Source organism: Natrix helvetica (assembly GCF_964273705.1).
Source record: "Natrix helvetica genome assembly, chromosome: 2".
Lineage (NCBI taxonomy): Eukaryota > Metazoa > Chordata > Lepidosauria > Squamata > Natricidae > Natrix > Natrix helvetica.
Genome location: NC_138552.1, coordinates 287340423 through 287364511, shown reverse-complemented (window position 1 = coordinate 287364511; position 24089 = coordinate 287340423). Strand labels below are relative to the sequence as shown.

Sequence of the window (24089 nt, the reverse complement as noted above, 5' to 3'; positions counted from 1 at the left end):
TGCCCAGGTGGCATCCTATCACAGTTCCACGCTGGAATTCACTGAGCTCCCCCCCCCTTTAAATTTGCATTGCAGTTTAATTTTTTATTACGTACCCTATTTAATACGTAATAAAAAATTAATCTGTAATGCAAATTTAAAGAGATCTGAGCCCTGCGAAACAGGGTGAGCTCCTGTTAGAATCTTTAATATGATTATTTGCAAACAAAATGAAGGCTTCCTATTTGGCTTGCAGATTCATTGAATGAGTTCACCAAAAATGAAAATATTGCAGAATAAACAGCTACATCATGCTACATAACTAAGCTCCATTTCATGCTGACTAAACTAAATGATTAATGTATCTTAAATAGAAAATTATCTCTAGACAAATTTTTACTCCAAAAGCATCAAATTTAAATTAATTTAATAAAAATAAAACAAATCCGATTTAAATTTTTAAAAAATCCAATTTTTTTTTTAAAAAAACCGATTATCCCTGGTCTCGCCTTCCACTGCTGGAGACAATGAATCCCGCCAGCCCTACCCGGGGCGCTACGGGTGTCCCTGACACAAGTAATATCAAGATGGCCACGCCCCCCACGCCCCAAGATCAAATACAACCCTGATGGGGCCCTTAACGAAATCAAGTTTGACACTGCTAGTTTAATTGAAGCTGGCTAGTTTGCAACTCAGTGCAATCCAAATATAATAATTCATAGCATTTTATACTACTTTTGACTTCCCTCTGCCATTGCTATGTTTCATCCTAGGAAGAGATACAGCTGCTTTAAACAGCTGGAGCCCAGCTCCTGTAATTTATATATCCCTGTGCAACAAAGCAGAGTTTTCGTATCTAATCCTAGCATTGCACACCTCAAATTTGGCTAATCATGACTTAGTTCTACCCATATTTGCACAACTCTCTGAGTCACGAAGTAACTAACCATATTGAAGCTCTGTGTGAGGTGGCTTGTTTGAGATTCAATGGGTTGCAAAAATGTAGGCAACTGGCTTGACTCAGTAAAACATAGTTTATTTAAAGCATGGGGTGTAATGGCTCAGCAGTTATGATGTGGCACTTGTCAGCTGGAAAGTCGACAGCCCTGGTTTGAGATCTGAGCCCTGTGAAATGAGGCCAGCTCCTGTTACTTTCTCCAGCTCCTGCCAACCTAGCAGATGGAAAGCAAGCAAACACAAGTAGATAAATAGGTACCACTTCAGTGGGAAGGAAACAGTGTTCCATGAACCTTTGGCCTATAGCCATGCTGGCCACATGATCATGGAAATGTCTTCAGTCAATGTTGGCTTCCTTGCCCAAGAAACAGAGATGAGCACCACCGCCTAGAATGAGACACAACTGGACAGAGGAAGCCTTTACTATTACCTTTATTTAAAGCATGGACAGATTTGTTGGATGGACATGGACCACAATCATACTTTTAGACAACCCAAGGAGCTGGCCCAGGAAAAGTTTCTCAGCTGCAATATTTCTCCCTAGAAATATTTTTAATTAGATGTAGTTTGCATGCCAGCATTACTACAGGTAGTCCTCGGCTTACAACCGTAATGGAGCTTGCCCATTATGGTTGTAAGCCTGTGATGGTGAACCTATGGCACGTGTGCAGGAAGTGACATGCAGAGACATCTTTTTGGGTACGCAAGCCGTTGCCCGTTGCTCTTCCGGGTTCCGCCGCGTCAGCCATCTGGTGTTCACACATGTGGGAGTGCTGGAAACGGGAAGACCAGGTGGCTGGTGTGCATACACGCGCCAGAAACCAGAAGATCATCTTCCTGGCACATACATGTGCACCAGGTGGCTGCTCTTCCGGTTTCAGGCACGCGAACATGAGCTCCCATTTTGGCACTCGGTGACGGAAAGGTTCGCTAACACTATTGTAAGTCATAATATCCGTAAAAGCACGACTGACCCAATTTTATGACTTTTTAAAAAACAGCAGTCATTATACAAATCAATATGGTTAAGTGAGTTCACAGTCATTAAGTGAACCTATCGTTTGTTATAGGGCGCTTTTGTAGAAAACCAGATGTAAACACCAGTCGACCTTATAAATTATGGCCGCTTGTTCTGTCCCAAGCCTCTACAATATATACGGACGCAGACTTGGCTGTCTGCCACAACTAAGGAGGGAGATAAGCAACCCCTTGGCTGGGAGCCCAGGAAGCTACCTCTATGAAACAAGGCTTGAACTCACGAAATTCTCCCAATCTTTCTCTACGGCTGGATCAGTAAATTGTTGTTTCCTGCAAAATTCCCTTCCTGTCGCCCCACCTATAAGCTCTCCGGGAGGAGCCAATCAGTAGCCACCTGTTCCTATTTCCTTCTGTGACCCTTTTTCCAAAGCTGCTCCCTCCTCCTCACAGCCCTGTGCATAAGCACGTCAGGGACAACCTCCCTCTGTTCTTCCTCACTGCTCCCTGACTCAGACGCCACCTGGTGGCCAACAGGCCTCTCTAGTCCCTGCTCTGACTCCGAACACCCCCCCCCCTGAGTCTCTTCCTCAGCCTCCAGGGCAGTCCCATAGTGTTCATCGCTGTCAGATTCCAGCAACAGCTCAGCCGGCCGCTGTTGGGCCACAACACTACGTGTTGCAAGAAGCTGCAAATCAGGGTTGGTCGCCAAGTGCCAAAATGTAGTTATGTGACGGGAGGGGGGGGATGGTGACAATCAGCTATTGGAACTTAGAAACCACATCATAAATATATTGGGGGGGGGGGGTGTCATCTAACTTCAAATGGTCACTAAACAACTGACTGTAATTTGAGGACTACCTATAACCGTGATGGCGAATCTATGGCACGTGTGCCACAGGTAGCACACAGAGCCCTCTCTGCGGGCAAGCAAGTTGTTGCCCCACCTCAGTTATTCCACGCATGTGTGCGCGCCTCCTGCCAGTCAGCTGATTTTTGGCTCTGTGCCGTACATGCAGGGGGCGGAGCACATGTGGGAGATGCATGCACAAGGGGTCATGTGCACATGGGCGGGGCATGTGGAGGGATGCAAGCATTACATTATGAGTGTGTGCCCATGTGCTTTCAGCACTTGGCATAAAAACGTTAGCCATCACTGACCTATACATATGTTTTCTCTAGATAGTGCTGCTAATCACAACTCCTTGCAACAATATGCATTTCTGCCTCTTAGACATGGGAACCTGGAGGAAGATTTTTCAAGACTTCCACATAACATGCTGCTGCTGGAAAATATCCATAATATCCAAAATATCCTTCACATGATGTTGGGAAGAGTTAGTGGTAAAAAGAAACCAAGCCAACCAAGAGCACAGTGGCTGGGCACCATCAAAGCTTGACCACAAAACCAACCACAGCCTTGTTGTTGTTCGTTGTCAAGTAGTGTCCGAATTATCGCGACCCCCATGGACAACATTCCTCCAGGCCTTCCTGTACCATTCCCCAGAGTCCATTTAAGCTCACACCTACTGCTTTGGTGACTCCATCCAGCCACCTCATTCTCTGTCGTCCCCTTCTTCTTTTGCCCTCCATCTTTCCCAGCATTAGGCTCTTCTCCAGGGAGTCCTTCCTTCTCATTTGGTGGCCAAAGTCTTTGAGTTTCCTCTTCAGGATCTGGCCTTCTAAGAGCAGATGATCTCCTCCAGGACTGACCAGTTTGATCATCTTGCAGTCCAAGGGACTCGTAGGAGTCTTCTCCAGCACCATAGTTCAAAGGCCTCAATTCTGTGGTGTTCAGCCTTTCTTATGGTCCAACTTTCACAGCATAGAATAATTCAAAGAAGTAGTGCAGGATTGGAAGATGTGTGGTGTGAAGAGACCTGGCCTCACCAAGAATCGTAGGTGAATGAATGGATATTAACTTGATTAACTTTTTGATGCTTAGGAATTCTGATTATTCGCACACTTGACTGTCTATCTAATGTTTTCGATTTGATGTCTGAATGATTTTAAATTTCCCCCCCCCCCAAATCTCCCAGTCTAGTTTGAAGAACAAATTTTCTTTCAAAAAAAGAATGTTTTTATGTAGATTATATTCCCGTATGCATTTATGAAGCTTTAGTAAGTTTCTTGTGGTCACCCCAAAACATCAAGTGCAAGGAGCTTGCACAATTGGGAGCATTTCTAAATTCAGATGTAGAAAGGCATCTTCTTCAAATATTAGTACTATTGGGGCAGAGAGAAGAAAATCTTTGTACTTAGCTGTTAGTTTCTGTTTCTGAATTGAGTGAGCTGTTTAAAGGGGAGAAGGGCATCGGAAGGAGCAAGTTTTAAAATGATGTTATTTTCCAGTATTTGACTCCAATCCACACAATTGTTCATACTGTATTATTTTGTATTTCAATTCCTGTTATGTACAAGTCGTCTTTAATTCGCAACCACAATTGGGACCAGAATTTCTGTCATAAGTCATTGCAATTGTAAATAGAGTTCACCATTTTTACAATCATTTTTACGGTGGGCATCAGACGTGGGTTTCTCCTGGTTCAACCCCGATCGGGCGAACTTGTAGTGGGCAACGGCGGGAGGCTCCGCCCATATGCCCACATGCTTCTGCGCATGCGCAGAAGCATCGTGCACGAGCACACACATGAACCGGTAGCGCCAGGATTTGCAACCCACCTCTGGTGGGCATTAAGCGAATCACAAGATCGATAAAGAAATCACACGGTATTTAAGCGAATGGCCAGAAACTGGCAAAAAAAAGTTGCAAATCACAATCACATTAACTGCAGGACGCAGCAAATAGTTTTCAATGCAAGGCAGTTGCCAAGTGCCCAAATTGCAATCACATGACCACAGGGTGGTGTTACGGCCATATATTGGGAGTACAGGTCATTCAATCACTTTTTGTACAACGGTTACAACTTGGAGCCATCGTTAAAAGAATGGCTGTAAGTCAAGGATTAACTATATTTGTTTTAAAGATTTTTTTTAAGGTAAAGGGAGTCCCTGCAGATTTTACTCCACTAGTTGTTGCCAATTACAGGGGGCAGCGCTCATCTCCATTTCAAGGCCACAGAGTCAGCACTGTCTGAAGACATTTTCGTGGCCATATGGCCAGCATGATGTCCCAAAGCACTGTTCCTTCCCACCGAAGTGGTACCTATTTATCTACTCGCATTTGCATGCTTTCGAACTACTAGGTTGGCAGGAACTGAGGCAAGGACGGGAGCTCACCCCGTTGTGTGCCGCTCAGGTCTCAAACCTAAGCTGCCAGTTTTCCAGCCAACAAAGCCCAGTGCCTTTATACAGTGAGCCACTGCACCACCTAGTATCTGTTTTAATCCAAATTATATAGCAGTGATGGCGAACGTTTTTCTGCTTGGGTGCCAAAAGAGCGCGGGTTTGTGCCCATACCCACAATGCAATGCCCTCCCCCCCTGCACATGCATGCACAACCCCCCCACACTCCCCCCCCTGCGCATGTGCTGAAACCTCCTGAAACCTCCAGACTTCTGGTAGGCCGGTTGGGCCGTTTTTCACCCTCCCCAGGCTTCAGGAAAGCCTCCAGAGACTGTGGAGGGCAAAAAACGGCCCAACGGGCAAACCGGAAGTTCGTTTCTGAAATTGGGCCCTTTTTTCACTATCCACAGGCTCTGGAGGCTTTCCTGAAGCCTGGGGATGGTGAAAACGGCTGCACCTTCGGAAGGCTGAAAATCAGCTGGCCAGCGTGTGCATGACATAACTGGAGCTGACATAGGGCAACACCTTGTGTGCCGTCAGATATGGCTCCATGTGCTACCTGTGGCACGGGTGCCATAGGCTCTCCATCACGATTATACAGAATATGTGGGAGTTGTAGACCCCTCCATTGACTGGGGTCACCTCTAAGCCATGTACGGAAATAAAATAAGACAATTTTGCTAAGCTGTCAGCACCAAGAAAAGCTGAGCCTTCAAACACCTAAAAACATCATTAATTTTTCTGGACAGCATTGATTTGCTGACATAATTCCTCTTTGTTATAATCTTAAACCTTACATCACCTATAAAGACACGCAAATGCATCAGGCTGGAAACCATAAAGCTCTGACATGTTTTGTTACAGATACACCGAGTATTAACTCAGATGGCTGGGGATAATGGGAACTGTAGTCAACCTCCCCCTCCCCTCGGAAGATACTGGGGAGAGTATGGGTATTTATTAAGCTTCTATAAAGTCAACAATAAAAAAGTGTTAATAATAATAATAATAATAAACTTTAATTTATAAACCGCACCCTTTCCTAAACAGGACTTGGGGCGGTGTACAGTCATATTAAAACAGTATAAATACAGAATATAGATATACTTAAATATATAAATAGGTAAACGGAGGAGGTAGGATATGCACTGTACAATATTTAAATTAAAATACAAATAAACATTAAAATTACCCTTAAAAACTACCCAATAAGATGTTTGCCAGGAGGTTAAAAGTGGGACTATAAATCAGTTAAGCCAGCTAATTGGAACAGGTGGGTCTTGAGCTTCTGTCGGAAGGAGCGGAGGTCGGTAGTAGTTCTAATATCGGGGGGGGGGGGGGGGAGGTCATTCCAGAGGGTTGGTCCCATCACAGAGAAGGCTCTGCTCCTGGGCGCCGCCCGTTGACACTGCTTGGTGGACGGCACCCGGAGGAGCCCCTCCCTGTGGAAGCGGATTGGTCGCAGGGATGTGTGAGGTGAGATGCGATCCCGCAGGTAACTAGGTCCCGTGCCATGGAGCGCTTTGAAGATAGTAACCAACACCTTGAAACACACCCGAAAAACCACAGGCAGCCAGTGCAGCTCGCGCAGGAGTGGTGTTATATGGGAGTATCTTGTCCTCCCCATGATAGCCCGTGCGGCCGCATTCTGAACTAGTTGTAGTCTTCGGGTGCATCTCAAGGGGAGCCCCATGTAGAGAGCCTCAGCAGTTTATATATGTAGTCATTTATACGGTGTCGAGTTTCAAAATTCAAGGCCGTTATTATTTTTTTATATAAGTTGATAAACCAAATCAAATGAATCAAATAAAAAAAACGGCAGCTTGGCATTATCCATTAATGACAAAATGTTTGCTGGAAGAGGATTCTCTTCAAAATTTCGAAGAGCTTCCTGCTGTTTGAAAAATCAGCCAAGATCCAATCAGCCTTAAAAATTAAAACTAAACCAGATCAACACATCATAGGTTTTATGGATAATCAAAACTAGCTGAACCGAAAGTTTTGATTATTAAAAGTTTATATAAATAATAATATTGCAACCTAATATGCGAGGGCATATCAAGCTTAAAGAGTTGTGCCCCCATACTCAAATTAAACATGTATCCTTAATATAATGTTTAAGACAGCTAGTTTGGTCTAGTGATTAAGGCATCAGGCTAGAAAGTTGATCCTGAATTCTAGTCCTACCTTAGCCATGAAAGCCGGCTGGGGGACCTTGGGCCAGTCAGTCTCTCTCAGCCCAACTCACCTCACAGGACTCTTGTTGTAGGGGAAATAGGAGGAGGAAGTGGGTGGACATATTCGCCATCTTGAGTTATTTGTAAAAAGACAGAATATAAATAAATAAAATAAATACAGAATTGCAATGATAAGGTGGATTATTTGTATACTGAAACAAGTCAAAGTTTGGAAACTCATCTTTTCTGAAATAGCTATAAACAATTTTAGACATATCAACTAGACATGCTTTTATTTTATTTTTCTCAAAGTCAAATGTAAAACCAGAGATACTGCTTGTGTATTGAACATGCCTAAAAATCTATGTACTGCACTTTTCCGGTGGATTCTTAGAAACACTTGCTTGAAAAAAGTCTGTACATTGTATTTCTGGTTTCGAGAACCGCTATTCATCTGTTTTGCATAGCACCAACGTATCATGTTAAACTACGTCTTACAAAATTGTGTATTTCTAAAAGTGAGAACATCCAATTGAAAAATGTAATGAAGAATATTATGGAATAGAGTTTGTTTTAGGGGAGAAAAATTTACTCCCCCCTTTTCTTCAGTAACTCGCCAAAAAACTGGCATTCCGCTTTAAGACACACACACACCCTAAAAATATAACTTTGGGCTACACCACACAGATTTTTTTTCCCTTTCCCTTCCAGTGCAAAAAAACAAAGCAGTTAACATTGCTCAAAAAATCATGAGCAGTAAATAACAGATAAACTGATTAAAGCATTTGGAACTTTTGTATGCTTTCTTGCATTAGGAAGCTGGCACGGGAAAGGGCTTAGCTTTATCTGTTGAGATCATAATAGATTAAAAACAAATGCAAACCAAATTTGCATTTTCATATCATACCATGGCATGATTTCTTCGACTCTAATTGACCGTAGGAATTAGGCCTGGTCAAGTTCATACAATACACCAGTCCCAAATGGAACAAACCATCTTATGGTTTAGCTACAAAGTGCCTGTGCTGTGCAAACTCGAGCCACGTGGCTATTTTAAGATTCTGCATGTTGTGGGAAGATCTGGTTGTGTAAACCACAGTAATGTTAACAGTGGGTAACAGAGGATAAGCCTATTGTGCAACTTTCCGTCTAGAATACTGAGGGAAGCACGTTGCATAAAACCTAACTTTCATGTAACAGCGCAATCGAGGAAGCATTAATCAGACAGGTAGACAAGCAATGCAATTGCCCGTCTAGGATTCGGCATGGAAGGAGAACATGCACAAAAAAGATTAGGGCCATGATGGCGAACCTATGGCACGGATGCCAGAAGTGGCATGCAGAGCCATCTCTCTGGGCATGCAAACTGTCGTCCATTGCTCTTCCAGGTTCTGGCGCACCAGCTAGCTTGTATTCATGTGTGCGGGAGTGCCAGAAACTGGAAGAAAAGCCGCCCGGTGCACATGCACGAGTAGGGAAGATGATATTCCGGTTTCTGGCAGGCACATGCGCCCCAGCCAGCTGGTCTTTGCACGGACATGCGTGCCAGAAACCGGATGATGAGGTGGCCAGGCGGCTGCTCTTCCAGTTTCCGGCACATGCATTCACACATGCGCCCCCATTTTGGCACTCGGTGCCAAAAAGCTTCGCCAACGCTGAACTACGGAGTCCTGCCTTAAATTTTAACCAGGATCTCAGTATTTCCCATTCTAGCTAAAACCAAGTAAATCACACTATGGTTTATTGCGATATTTCTCAGGTTTGGCAACTTTGAGCCTTGTGAACTTCAACTCCCAGAATTCCTCAGCCAGCCATGGCTGGCTGAGGAATTCTGGGAATTGAAGTCCGCACATTGAAGTTGCCAAGCTTTTGACAAACACTGGTTTATTGTAATGTTTCAACCGGGTCCTCTGGTCTTGAGTGGGATTCAGATCTGAATAAAAAAGGGGATCTGCCTATCCAGAAGATCAAAAGAGGAGAACGGGAATCCTGTGTCCAACAGAACTCCATTTGCAGTGATGAATATAGTCAGGCCTTCTCTGAGGCCTTAATCTCCTTTGGAACAACTTGGCCTGTAGCAACAGACAGACATTCTTCTAGCTGACTCCCCACATGTTCTATCTGGGGTACAGTATCTGGCGGATGTCACGTTTTGGCCCCGCCCCAATGGATGGCACTATTATTCCAATGTTTTATTTGGATTCTAATTCCTTTTGCAGCATACTATAAACTACAGGTAGTCCTCGACTTGCAACCACAACTGAGCCCATTTCCGTTGCTAAGCAAGACACAATTGCTAAGTGAACTCTGCTTCATTTTACGACTTTTCTTGTCAGAGTTAAGTGAATCACTGCAGCTATTAATTTAGTAACTTAGTTGTTAAGTGAATCTTGCTTCCCCATGGACTGCGCTTGTCAGAAAGTCGCAAAAGGGGATCGCATGACCCTGAGACACTGCAACCGTCATAAATATGAGTTGGTTGCCAAGTAGCTGAATTTTGATCACATGACCAGGGGATGTTGCAACAGTCACAAGTGTGAAAATTTTTATTAATTTCATTTGTCAAATTTATTGGTTTACCTCAGGGTAACTAAAAGGCCCATAGGTCACTTTTTTCAGTGCGGTGTAACTTTGAATGGCCACTAAGCAAATGGACGCAAGTTGAGGACTACCTATACTCTGAACCAGCTTGAAGGCAGCAATACGGATATGTTAATATAACAAATAAAAACCAAGTTTTCCTAGCAGAAAATTAGGAGGACATTCATCTCTTTTCTACAAGTCACAGAATCCAGCATGTTAACACACTAGGACAAAACTTGATTCAGACTCAAGATTACCAATAAGTATAAGTATAATCTTATTGTCATTGTACTTAAATACAATGAAATTGGTTAAATGAGAGCAAGAGTCAGTCAAGAACCAACGTGTACTTAAGAATGTTTTACAAAATAAACTTTTCCACCCATCTTAGCTGCAGAGAGGAGAGAGGCGTTATTTACTGATAGTCCCTGCTCCAGAGGCAAAAGACCTCTTTGGTGGAGCTGATAGTTATCTTGGCTACTGGAGCTCCATTTTTGCAGAAGGGAGCCAAGACTGCACACAGTCTGGACCAAGGAGAAGGTATGTTTGTTGGCTACGACTTCCCACTTGTCTTTTGCTTTCAACAAAACACCCCCCCTTGTCCAAGGTGAATCAAAGTCACTTTCTCCCTATCTCAGACCGATAAACTGCAAATTAGCCGAGTGAATGTGTTAGAGAGGTCCACATTTAGGTTTCTCTGCCCTCTTCTTGGACCCACCCGCTAACCTATTTACAAAATACCCAATTACCCCAAAGAAAGAACTACCAACTCTGAGAAACAAATAAGTTAAAAGACTTATCAAGCAACTCTTAAAAAAAAGAAAACAACATGCACCAACACAAGCAAATGGAAAGCCATTTGTATGTAAACAGGGAGCAAATCCTACTTCCTTCTGGCACTGATGATGCTACCTAGTTGGGTAATGAAATGTCTGCAAGAAAACAACCAGGCTGAAAGAGCACCAAGGGGTCTATTAATACAAAATTATAGGAGAAATGTGATTTTTCCTCTCCAACCACTAACTTCCTGGCCCTATCCCAGGACCAATCGCAATTCAGAAAATAGCCTCAGCATTACAGTGTCTCCAATTCTGACTGGTCAGCTGCTCTAACATCACAGAGCTGAGCAATGCTAACCTTGGAGTGAGAATGAAGATTAAAGCCCATTAAAGTGTTTCTGTCCAGTTGGGGAAAATAGTTTTTTCTGCCTTTTGCTCCCAAACATCAGGCAAGATACAAATGTAACACACAAACAACAACAGTCACAATGTGAGACACAGGTTTGCAACCACTTCCAACCAAAATAATTTCCAAATATATTCAATCATCTAATACACCTGCATCAAAGGTTAAAACCAGAACATAAATCAGACAACCAATATTCAAAAACTCAAACTGCCCCCCCCCCTACATTGACATGTTGTAGTGCAAAGATTTCCAAATTTGGCAACTTTATGGACTTCGACTCCCAGAATTCCTCAGTCAGGAAGACCATTGGTGTACAGTGGATTAATGAATAACTCAGATTGGAGACTTAGGTTCAAATCCTTATTGGCTAAATAAATCACTTTGGGTCCAACAACTAAGCCTGATATGTCCTACAGAATAGTTGTGTAGCTACAATGGGACAGTGATATAAAGTTTTGACCCACCTGGAAGGAAAAAACCTGTGAAAACCTGGAGAACTTTAAAGAGCACTGTGTTTACAGAAACCAATAGCTAAAGCTGATGAAAAACTATCCAAATCCTGAAACAACTGTGCCTTTCCTGGTTATCAGCCTTAAATAACCTTCCTGGTTATCAGTCTGTAAAATGGAATAATTTACAGCATAAAACTTCCCGATCTAGGGGGCTCATCTCTGTTTCAAAGCCGCTCATCTCTGTTTCAAAGCCGACGAGCCAGCGCTGTCTGAAGACGTCTCCGTGGTCATGTGGCCAGCGTGAGTAAATGCTGAAGGTGCACAGAACACTATTACCTTCCCACCAAAGGTGGTTCCTATTTTTTCTACTTGCACTTTTACATGGTTTCGAACTGCTAGGTTGGCAGAAGCTGGGACAAGTAACGGGAGCTCACTCCATTATGCAGCACTAGGGATTCGAACCGCCGAACTGCGGTTCTGATCAACAAGGTCAGCATCTTAGCCACCGAGTCCCTCAACATAGTACTCTGTTGTAACTATCAAAGTTTGCCTACTAACTTTACATGGGCATCAATGACTTCAATTCTTCTCCCACAATCTGTAAAATGGGAATAGCAGTCAAAGAACATGGATAGGTGGAGAATTAGACAGCAGAAAAACTTTAAATATTCACTGTAAGAGCAACTGTCTTTTACACAGCCTGTCTTTCAGATGTGTAGGATAGTGGTTACAGCATGGATTTGACCCTGGCCAACTCAATTCTAAAATAGATTCCTTTGAAGCAGTAACTATCTTTCAATCAAGTCAACTCAACAGGGTTGATGTGAAGCATGTACTATGGACATGAGAGATGATGAAAAAATAAACATGTTGCATTGTTAAGCATACACGCTAAGTTTAGCATAGAAACCTGGTTCACACACATTACTAAAACACAATGTGGATTGTTTTGGTTTAATACACATTATATGAACCTAGCCACTGCAATTTGACACCTAACATGAAGCAGGAAACACACCAGATGCCTCCCACAAACCCCGGATTAGCAGAATATTTAAACTCAGCAGGCAAATCAACACCCAGAATTTCCTTCTCCAATGGCATTATTCCCCATAAAGCCTGGGAAAAACAAAAGAATCGCCATTGAGCTGTGCCTATTAGCAGGTGATTAAAATGTGCACATTGAACACACCTGGAGGTTGGGGGAGGCGTACCAAAGCACTATGCCTTAGCACAGCCCTTCAAACATTGTCAGAAGTGTCTTAAAGGAACCTTGCTCTTTGCACACCCAGAAAGAGTGAGTGAGTGAGCAGGCGCATGGTTAAGACTTAATCAAATCCACCAAACGCAACTGTTTTTTTTTTTTTTGCTAAGAGTTCATTTAAAGGAGGAGGGGGGGAACAGGGAGGGAGGTTACCAAAGTAGCAGAACTTGCTCAGCCAAGCCAAACTGAGGCTTTCCTCTCCTCCCCTCTGCCCTCCCCTCCATGCCTTCACGTCATCGCTGTGCCCTTGTAAGATGAATCAGGCACATGGCAAAAAAACGGAAGGGCTCTCCAAAACGAAACAGCCTTTCTCAGCCCAGGCTTGCCCGAAAGAAAGAGAGCACCCAGCTGGCGTGGAGAAGGGTGACCTCTACCCAAGGAATCCCACTTGCATGATGCTTTGGGGGGGGGGGCGCAAGAACAAACTAGGCCTTGCTGGAGGACCCGGGATCCGCCTCTTCCTAGCTGCCAGAAGGCTGGGCTACCACCAGGATCCTCTTGAAAGAGAAACCGACAAGGTGGTGTGTGACCTTGTTGCAAGGAAGTTTTAGCTTTCTCGCTGCAGAGGTGGGCCTGTGGCTTTAAGATGGGGGGCAAAAGGCAATTTTAACTGCAGTTGGATACCCGGCAGCCTTAACTGAAAAAGGACCTGGGGGTGGGTGTTGCAAGGACATCAATCCAAGCACACGCTCCCTAAAATTATACATTTCAGACATGAATAAGCAGCTTGCAAAGGACTGGGTAGCTTTCAAACACAATTCTAGCCCACACCTGATACATTGAAAGAACAAACCAGGGAATGGCCTTTACTCAAGAGAAATTAGCACACCTCTGGTGAACTCTATTAGCATTATACCAGGTTCAAAACACAGCCATGCCCCATGTGCGTTTCCTCCCAACTGAATGCTTTATAGCCAGAAACTTTTCCAACTCTCATTTCATGCCTCAGTCCTACTATTCATCTCACATCAGGTTGAGTTCCCCATCAACCAGCTTCTGTACATCCCTAAACAACACTGCACTACCTGGCCTTTGTCATCCACATACACAACAACCCTGCGGGATAAATCATCATTAAGTTTACAGTATACCTTACATGGAAGAACGAAGAAACGGGGGAGAGCCTTTTAAATACAAGCTAAACACCAAATTATACTCTTCTATTGATTGCTAACACATGTTCTGAGGCCTCTCCAATGTGCCCCAGCCTCCCCGCACCAGATTTATACAACTCTCAGAATTTGCAAGCCAGGTGTGGTTTGCAGCCTTAATACATCCAGAGGGCTGATCTGGTTGGGAAAAGAGTTGCAGTCCTAAATTTGAATTTTAAGCCAGGAAATCTTGGCATTTGAAGGCACTTTTTCAAATGTCTTGGAAAAGCTGGACCAACATGGATCAAACAAACCTCAAGCTCGGCTCACAAGCCACAAAACTCCTTAACCGCCTTGACAGGTTCAGCTTCGGGGTTTGTCGTGCCTCTTCCAGAGTTACAGGTAGGCCTTTCACAGCCTCCGACTTTCCCCACCACCACGGGCAAAGGGGGCACCTGCCAAGGCAGAATCTGGAAACTTGTACAGCACACACACCCCACTTGGGGTGCAAATGCAAATGCAAAAAAAAGCACCAAATAGGCCGGCTCTGCACAAACATTTTAAAAAGGCAGGTATAACCCGCCGGAGAAAGTGGCAGGAGGAAACATGTTCGCAGGGAAGCAGAGGCGTCGGGGGAAACGCCATACAAATGCAAGTCCGAGGCACGTGGGAAAGTAAAGGACGGGTAAATGACAAGAGTTGCAAGAGGGAGGGCGAGAGGGAAGGACGGAACCGCCGCTACCCCGAGCCCCTCAGTCGTACGCAGAAGGATCCAGCGACCCCCGTCTCGCTGCTGGGGAGGAGGGGAGCCCCCGTTAGGGCTCCGGGTGCGAGAGAGCCGCTTGAAAGTCGAAGACAAGCAAGGGAGATCAGATGCAAGGCGGAGGGGAGGGGAAGGGGGTGGTCGGTCACCGGACCCGGGAGCTGCGTCCTCCTTACCTGCCAATGACTGTTACCGCAGAGCAACCATCGGCAGGCTAGCCAAGCGCCGCTTCGGGGAGGTGGGCTAGCCCCGAGGAGTTAGCAACCATACGCGCGGAAGGAGGAGGAGGAGGGAGGGAAAGGAAATCCCCCCCGGGTTGGGAACAACAGACGGGGAGGTTGATACGATCCGCCGGAAGCTGCAGCGACCATGGTCACCCTCGCCCACCCCGGTTTAACTCTCCGGAAAGCCTCCCCCCCCCTCGCAAACTTGGCGCATTAAGCCGGCCAGTCAAATCCGCTACTCACGATGCGTCCGGGGGAGCCGGCTGTCTCCCAGCTCTGGTTTGCGGCCGCCTCTCTCCTCGCCGTCCCACCCCCGATGCCGGTGCCAAGCCCCCGTGCGCTACCTCCGTGCCCAGCCCTTCCACCCGTCACGGGCTCGCTCAGTGGTCCCCCCACGTGCTGCCGGACCGGGCCTTTTGGAACGCTGAGACATTCGACCGATATACACAACGCTCCACTCGCCCCGCCCACCGCTGGCTGAGCGTTTCCCTTGGCCCCGCCCCCTCCCGCCGCCCTCTCGGCCGCAGCTCGCGCGAGAAAGCTAAGCAGGACGCGCCTCCTTCCTCCGCCGGGAGTGTGTGTGTGGGGGGGGAAAGGCTTCCCTAGCGCAGTCGCAGTGAAACAAATCCGTTTCTGTTCGGAACGTAATAACATACTGTCAAGCAGAGCTCGCCAACCTTCGCAACGTTGAAGATTTTATGGACTTCAACTCCCAGAATGCCTCAGCCAGCCAGCATGGTATCCTACCTTGCAGCATGGCTGCCTTGAGGAATCCTGGGAGTTGAAGTCCGTAAGTCTTAAAGTGGCCAAGGTTGGGGGATCGCTGCTGAAAAGGGAGCGCCCGCGAACGGGAGTTTTGTTTATAAACAATCCAATCTACTTGTAAATAAATGGAGGAAAGGAGGCCGTCACCACGACGGATCGAATGCTTTTAAAAGGCGCTGGTGTATTTCTTCACAAAAGAAAAGGCGGTTTTTTATTTTTAATCTCATATATACATTTGCAAATATACATTCTCATGGTTATTATTAACATTGTGTATTAGCAATGTTAAATATTCATTTTTCCATATAAAAGTTAAAATGTATAATCGGGATCGCTTTGCTTACCATCCCATACACCTATTTTATTTTACCACAACCCTATTTTTCTTTCTTTTTCTCCCTTCTTCTCTACTTTCTTCTTTTCTCCTCTCATTTCCCTTTTCTTCTTCCCCTTCCTCTCCTGTCCCCCTCTTACTTCTCCTCCCTGTCTTCCTCTCCTTTCCCCTTCTTTCTTTCCTTCCTTCTCCTTTCTTTTCTTCTCTTCCTACCTTTCATCTCTTCCTTTCCTATTTCTATTGTGATTGCATATTTCTTCTTCCACCTGGTGTATTTTCGGGATGATATTCCAGCAAACCTGGTTCTATCTTTACATTTACCATTTTACATTCCCTTTTCCTCATTATATTTTCCAATCTATTATTTACACAAACCTCATTGTATTTCTTCATTACATAAAATGTGCAAGGAATTCGAAGAAGAATTGAGCTTCTTGGATCTTAAAGGATGCATTCACAGGTGACAGATTGCAACTTTCCATAAAAGAGTTGCTTCCATTCAACTTTAAAAAAAAAAGACCCTAAAAATCTTGATTTAACTTTATCCCTTGAAGGCTGTGAAGCATTGAGAAAGGTGGCCAATTCTTGCAAACTTCGTAATGACCCTTCGCATTTTATTTTGCAAAGAGTATCTGCATTTAGCGTTCATTGTCGGGTTCTCTTAAATAAATCAGTAGGGCAGAGCATGGGTATGTTTTTGGGAAGTCCCCTAACATCTTCCTGCACAGCTGAGGTTTAATTTGTTAACATTTGGAAGCCAAAACACCTGTGCAAGTCAACAGAATAAAATTGTACAAGTCAAAAACAGGCTAATGGCAGATTTAAAGGAACAGTGTTCTCTTTCACTCTACATGTAGATATCTAGAGAGAAAGAGAGACAGATGATAGACAGATATAGGTAGATCTTCATATATGTATGTATGTATGTATGTATGTATGTATGTATGTATGTATGTATGTATCTATTTCCCTGGCTTAGCTGATAAAGGAGGAGAGCCTGTGGCTTAGTAGCTAATACATCTGCCTAATATGTAATACAGCCCAGGTTCAAATCCCAGTAAGGGTATGGCTAGCTGATGAGAGCTAAATAGCTTGAAATAGATCTATACTAGTCTCCCTTTATTTATTTATCAGTACAAATACAACACAAATATATATATTAAAAAAAAGGCAACATTAAAAATAAAAATATGGTTTTCTGCCTGCATGGTCTTCTGTGATGAGCCGAAGGACAGAAAGAGAGAGTAGTGACCTTCCTCCCATATTTAGGCATACCAGGGGTTGTAACACAATATATATATATATATATATATATATATATATATATATATATATATGTGTGTGTGTGTGTGTGTGTGTGTGTGTGTGTGTGTGTGTGTGTGTGTGTTGTTGTTGTTGTAGTATTTGTACTGATAAATAAATAAATAAATAAAGGGAGACTAGTATAGATCTATTTCGAGCTAATTAGCTCTCATCAGCTAGCCATACCCATACTGGGATTTGAACCCGAGCTGTATATATCTTAGGCAGGAGTTTTAGCCACTAAGCCACGGGCTCACTTCCTTATCAGTTGAGCCAGGGAAATAGGTATGTATTTGTGTTACAACCCCTGGTATGCCTAAATATGGGAGGAAGGTCACTACTCCCTCTTTCTGTCCTTCGGCTTATCACAGAAGACCATGCAGGCAGAAAACCATATTTTTATTTTATTTTTAATACACAAATATAAAAAGGCAACATTAAAAATAAAAATATGTGCACAAATACAACACACATATATATGGTTTTGTTGTATTCGGGTCTTTTCCCGTGTAAGGTTGAGATTGTCTTTGCAACGTTTCGGCAGGATCTCACAACAATGCACACACAGCCTGCACCAATCAGCACCAATCTACCAATCATGATACAACCACACAACCAATCATTCCACTTACTGAAACAAAGCCAGCACGCCATCCCCTCCCACCAAGACTTACAGAAAGACGGCAGCTCCGTTCCCATTTTAAGCCCACGCTTGAAGATGGCAGGTGAGATCCTGCCGAAACGTTGCAAAGACAATCTCAACCTTACATGGGAAAAGACCCGAATACAACAAAACCAGCATACCTATACCCGTGAAAATCTACGAAAACAAATATATATATTTGTGTGTGTATGTGTGTGTGTGTGTGTGTTTTCATAGATTTTCATGGGTGTAGGTGTTAAATATTAGCAACTGTTATAATGATTTCCACCAAGGTCCTCTGCTCCAGTAGGAACAGAGATTCAATCTCATTGGTCAAAGGGTCTGACAGCTCCCTATAAAAGGGCTGCTGTCAGACTGAACCTTCGCTGGATTGTACATAGTTGTTCTGTTACAATAAAGAGCTGTTGTTGCCTAAGTCTGAGTGTGCCTTTCCTTTACCCAATCTAACACTGGTGATGAGGATGGGATTGGAAGGCAACTAGGCGAACCAAAAAGAGCGTAGCAATCCAGCAAGTAAATCCAGCCCGGAGCTCAGGGCGACATCAAGCAGCCATTTTCAAGCGGCAGATTCAAAACGCCCTCAGAACACAAGATGGCCATGCACGCCCCACCAACTCCGTACGACGCAGTCACCGAACACTGGGAATCATACATGCTGAGGTTCGAATGCTTTCTCAAAGCCAACGACCTCATGGGCCTTTCTGAAGGCTGCAAGAAGAACATGTTCCTGGGTTACTGTGGACGGGAAGTGTTCGAGACAGCCAAAGATCTATCCGAGCCAACGCCACTCCAATCGGTCGCTTTGTTGATGCTCCAACAGACGCTGAGGACACACTATGCTCCCAAACTGTCTAAGCACATGCGCCGGCATGAATTTAATATTTGCAATCAAAAGGAAGGCGAATCTATCAATGAGTACATTGCGGTGGTAAGAAAGGCCGCAACTTACTGCAAGTTCAGAGACCTAGAGGAACTCATACTCGACCGGATCATATGCGGTGTGCGGGACATTTATTTACAGAGGAGATTACTTGCCAAGTCTAATCTCACTCTACAAATTGCCTTGGACGAAGCCAGGGCATCCGAATCTGCCCTTAAGTCTACAGAAACCCTGCAGCGCCAAAGCACTCCCCAAGGCGCACGGAAAAGCGCAGGCATACACACAAGGCTACAGAGGCCGAGGGCTCAGAAAGCGAAGATGACAGCTGCTGCATGCGCAGTGACCGCACCAAGCCGGCGCTCAAATTCAAACAGCGTTTCCTGCCTTGTGCAAGCGGAGGAGACCATGCCAGATCATTTTGCCATTTCCGCGATGCCATCTGCCAGCACTGCGAGCGAAAGGGGCACATCGCCAAGGTTTGCAGAAGCGAGCACCCCATGACAACCTGGAAGCCCAGAAGCCGACCTAACCACCAGCAGAGACCCAACCAAGGGGCATGGCAGCTGCCACCACGGCGCTCAGAAGGCGACACCAGAGTCACCTACCACACCTCAATTGGCCAAGTCCACACAAGGCGGCCAAAAAGGCTGAAGGTCACAGTCCTCATCGAGGGCTTTCCATGCGAGATGGAGATCGACACGGGGTCATCATTGACCATCATGCCGTGGTCTACACTCAAGCAGGCTATCCCTAGCCTGAAGAAGCAGCATCTACGCATTCCTGACATTAGCCTTGGCGACTACCAGGGGAACCGAGTCCCCATTGTGGGCCAGGGCACCTTCCGGGTGCAATTCAAAAACTTCAGCAGCCAGCTTCCAGTGACAGTGGTCAGCGGTGACCTGCAGAGCCTCCTGGGGCTTGACTGGTTTGAAGCCCTGGGCATAGAAGTGACCGGTATCAAAGCCTTAAAAGACGAAGAATTCTTTAAGGAGTCCGAGGACGTCTTCGGCACTGGTCTAGGTAAGTATGTGGGGACCCCAATCTCTTTTAATTTGGACCCCAACGTAGCCCCCATCAGACTAAAACCCAGGAGAGTACCTTTTGCTCTCTGCCCTAAAATTGATCTGGAAATTGACAAGCTCATAGGCCCGGGAATCCTAGAGCCGGTAGATCATGCCTGTCAAATGTGACAAGTCTGTCTGCATCTGTGCGGACTACAAGTGCACAATCAATAAAGTGTTACAACAAGCGCTTATCCTGTACCCATTGTACAGCATTTACTACATTCTTTAGGCCCCGGCAAAGTATTTGCTAAATTAGACATGGCGCAGGCATACCAACAATTGCCTGTAGATGGCACCACAGCAGAGGCCCAAACCATTGTGATGCACAGGGGTGAATTCAAATGTAACTCCCTGCAATTTTGAGTTAGTATCACCTCTGGACTGTTCCAAAGTGTCATGGAAGGGCTTTTGCAGGGGATCCCAGGAGTCGTCCCCTATTTTGATGACATCTTGGTATCGGCTGCAAATAAGGTGCAACGATTCAAACGTTTGAGAACTGTTTTGACCAGAATTAGAGATAAAGGCCTCCGTATCAAAAAAGAAAAATGCCAAATTAACATGCCAAGTGTTGAATTCCTAGGGTACCTCATCGACGGCTCTGGGATTCACCCGACCACTAAAAAAATAAAAGCAATCCAGGACGCCCCTACACCTCGCAATCAGACCGAGCTGCAGGCATTCCTTGGGCTCCTTAATTTCTATAGGATCTTTCTTAAACAGAAAGCCACCGTTGCTGAGCCCTTACATCGTCTCCTAGCAAAAAACACAAAGTGGTCCTGGGGCAGAGCCGAAGCAGCTGCATTTGCCGCGGTCCAGTACAGCCAGACCCTGCCACTTGTTTTAACTTGCGACGCTTCCCCATTTGGCGTTGGAGCCGTCCTCAGCCACCCCATGCCCAATGGAACTGAGGCACCCATTGCCTATTACTCAAGGACCTTGTCCGCTGCCTAGCAGAACTACAACCAGCTCAACAGTGAGGCTTTGGCTGCAGTAGCCAGCGTAAAAAGGTTCCATGAGTACCTCTATGGCTGTGACTTTGAACTCATCACGGACCACAAACCGCTACTGGGCTTGCTAGCTGGGGACTAGCCTACTCCTGTTTCTTTGTCACCGCGAATGACCAGATGGACTATTTTCCTCACGGCCTACACCTATCGCCTCATCCATCGACCAGGCTCAACCTTGGGGCATGCTGATGCTTTGAGTCGCTGCCCACTGCCTCAAATGCTTGCAGACCCTACTCCCGAGACTCCAGTCCTTCTCATTGACTGCTTAGAGACTGGTCCTGTCTCATCTAGTGACGTTGCCCGCAACTCTGCAAGAGACTCCACGATCAAACAAATTTTGAACTGGGTGTGTAGGGGGTGGCCCAAGGGGTTTGTTGGGTCTGAATTCAAAATGTATTATTGTAAAAGAGATGAAACGTCTGTTATTAATGGCTGTTTGCTGCAGGGGGACACACCAGGTCGTTGTTCCACCCAAACTGCACGTTGCAGTATTAGAGGCTTTACACAGAGGGCATCCTGGAATTGTCAGGATGAAGTCTTTGGCTAGGAATTACGTGTGGTAGCCTAACATGGACAGGGAGGTCAAAGAATGGGTGGCTACCTGCACACCATGCCAGGAGTCCATACCAGCTCCCCCAGAGGTGCCCGCTAAGGAGTGGGAGAGACCTCAAGCACCATGATCTAGGGTGCATATAGACTTCGCTGGCCAGTTCTTGGTCAAACATTCATACTAGTTGTGGACGCCTACTCGAAATGGCTAGAGGTAGTCCTCATGACCTCTACCACGGCAGAAGCGGTCATCAAGGCATTATGGAGACTTTTCTTCACTCACGGCGTGCCCAATGTCTTGGTCTCTAACAACAGGCCCCAATTCATGGCCATGCAGTTCGAAACCTACTTAGCAGCACAGGGAATCAGACATGCCCTGGTCGCTCCATTCCATCCAGCCTCCAATGGTCAGGCAGAGAGAATGGTGAGATCTGCAAAAGAGGCCCTATCCAGGATGGGCCCAGGAGATTGGCAAACACGGGTTGATCATTTCCTCCTAATTCAGCACATCACGCTGGGGAGGGCGAAAAAAGCATGTAAAAATGGGGGGGTGCGCTGTGCGTGCATGCGCACTGGGGGATTGCGCGTTGCATTATGGGTGCGGCATGCCCGCACACGACCCTCCCCTGCGCTCCCCCCACTTGTGGCACGCGAGCCAAAAAAGGTTCGCCATCGCTGTGCTATACCATAGCGTTCATTTCTTGAGTATATATATTTCTTGAGTATATGTATGTATGTATGTATGTATATATGTGTGTTACAACCCCTGGTATGCCCAAATATGGGAGGAAGCTCACTACTCCCTCTTTCTGTCCTTCGGCTCATTATCAGCACAAATACAACACAAATATAAAAAGGCAACATTAAAAATTAAAATATGGTTTTCTGCCTGGATGGTTTTCTGTAATGAGCCGAAGGACAGAAAGAGGGAGTAGTGAGCTTCCTCCCATATTTGGGCATACCAGGGGTTGTAACACAAATACATATATATAAGGGTAACTCTGGAATGCCTTGAGCAATTTCAACCAAACTTAGTAACAGATGACTTACTCTCTAGAAACAAATACTGTGGGAGTAAGACATCCCTAACACCCCTGGGAGGGGGGTTGTTCTGTTAAGATGCAGCCTGTTGTGCCTTTCAATGTTTTCTACTGTACGGCCATAAAATGGCTTCTACCGTGCAGCACAGTGGAGTTGCCATGGTAAATGGCTTCACAGTATTCCACAAATGGCCTCCCTTTGGTAAGGGGGAAAATCCAACATTATAAATTATGTTTGGTCCGGACATTTTCCCCCTATAAATAAATACCTGGGCAAGACTGGGTTATTGACTAATAATATATAAAATTTGATAAAAAATACAGGGAAAGAAAAACAGGTTTTCACATATGGCAAGCCTCTCCTAAGCGACTGTAACAGGTAGTCTTCCACTTAGGAGTCTTCCACATAGCTGAGCCCAAAAGTTTTATTGCTAAGTGAGACATTTGTTAAATACATTTAGCCCCATTTTATGACCTTCCTTGCTCCGGTTGTTAAGTGAATCACTGCACTTCTTAAATTAGTTACATGGTTGTTAAGTAAGTCTGGCTTCTCCCATGACTTTGCTCATCAGAAGGTCACAAAAGGTGATTTATATGACCCCAGGACACTGCAACGGTCGTAAGTATGAGTCAGTTGCCAAGCATCTGAATTTTGATCACATGACCATGGGGATGCTGCAATGGCCGTAAGTGTGAAAAAGAGTCACAAGTCACTTTTTTTCAGTCCCGTTGCGACTTCGAATGGTCACTAAATGAATGGTTGTAAGTCAAGGATTTCTTTTTTTTACTCTTGAATCGCATGGCCAGGAGGCAAAGTGGTGACCAAGCTATTCTCATCTGCTGTCCCATAAAAAAATGCATTGAGGAATTTTTCACCATGTTTTTTTCCCCCCGCAGCCACCATCCTGGCCAGGCCAATTTGGGTACTCTGTTAAATTAAATTGAACAAAATAATATTTAATCAAAACACTCCTCAAGGATTTCTGGCTGGGTTAATTTTCCAACCGATGCTATTTCCCTGACTTTTAAACTACCACTGATGCATATCAAGGTGCCATTGTGAATCTGGCAGCATCAATAGAATTAGCTTATTGTGTTTCACCTTAAAAATTGTCGGTACACATTAGCAGTCAAATGGCTCGAGGTAGAAACTGGTACCACTTTGATAATAAGACCTCCAACACAACTGAGAAATACATTATAATACGATAGCAGAGTTGGAAGGGACCTTAGAGGTCTTCTAGTCCAACCCCCTGCCTAGGCAGGAAACCCGATACCGTTTCAGACAAATGGCTATCCAACATCTTCCGAAAGACTTCCAGTGTTGGGGCATTCACAACTTTGGCTGATATATTATGGGGCACAAATACTTTGGCTGATATATTATAATTTTAAAGGCATACCCAGGTAGTCCCCGGCTTATAGCAATTCATTTAGTGACCGTTCAAAGTTACAACAGCACTGAAAAAAGTGACTTATGACCATTTTTCACACTTATGACCATTACAGTATCCTCATGCCCATGTGGACATACTTCTGATGGTTGGCAACTCTACTTATGACAGTTGCTCTGTCCCGGGATCAC

At 45.0% G+C, this 24089-nt stretch overlaps 1 protein-coding gene across 7 annotated transcripts in view; it reads right to left on the bottom strand.

Annotated features, from left to right (window-relative positions):
- AKAP1 (A-kinase anchoring protein 1) overlaps positions 1 to 15392 on the bottom strand; it is an 81661-nt gene extending 66269 nt beyond the window's left edge. Inside the window, exon 1 of one of the 7 annotated variants that reach the window (XM_081945326.1) lies at positions 15244 to 15392. The gene's annotated coding sequence lies outside the window, so the exon portion shown is untranslated. Of the gene's footprint in view, positions 1 to 7344; positions 7368 to 13912; positions 13937 to 14226; positions 14370 to 14851; positions 15002 to 15142 lie in introns of those variants that run through there. The other 6 variants (XM_081945325.1, XM_081945328.1, XM_081945330.1 and 3 more) reach the window with 6 other exon arrangements.
- Between the last annotated feature and the right edge of the window lie 8697 nt (positions 15393 to 24089).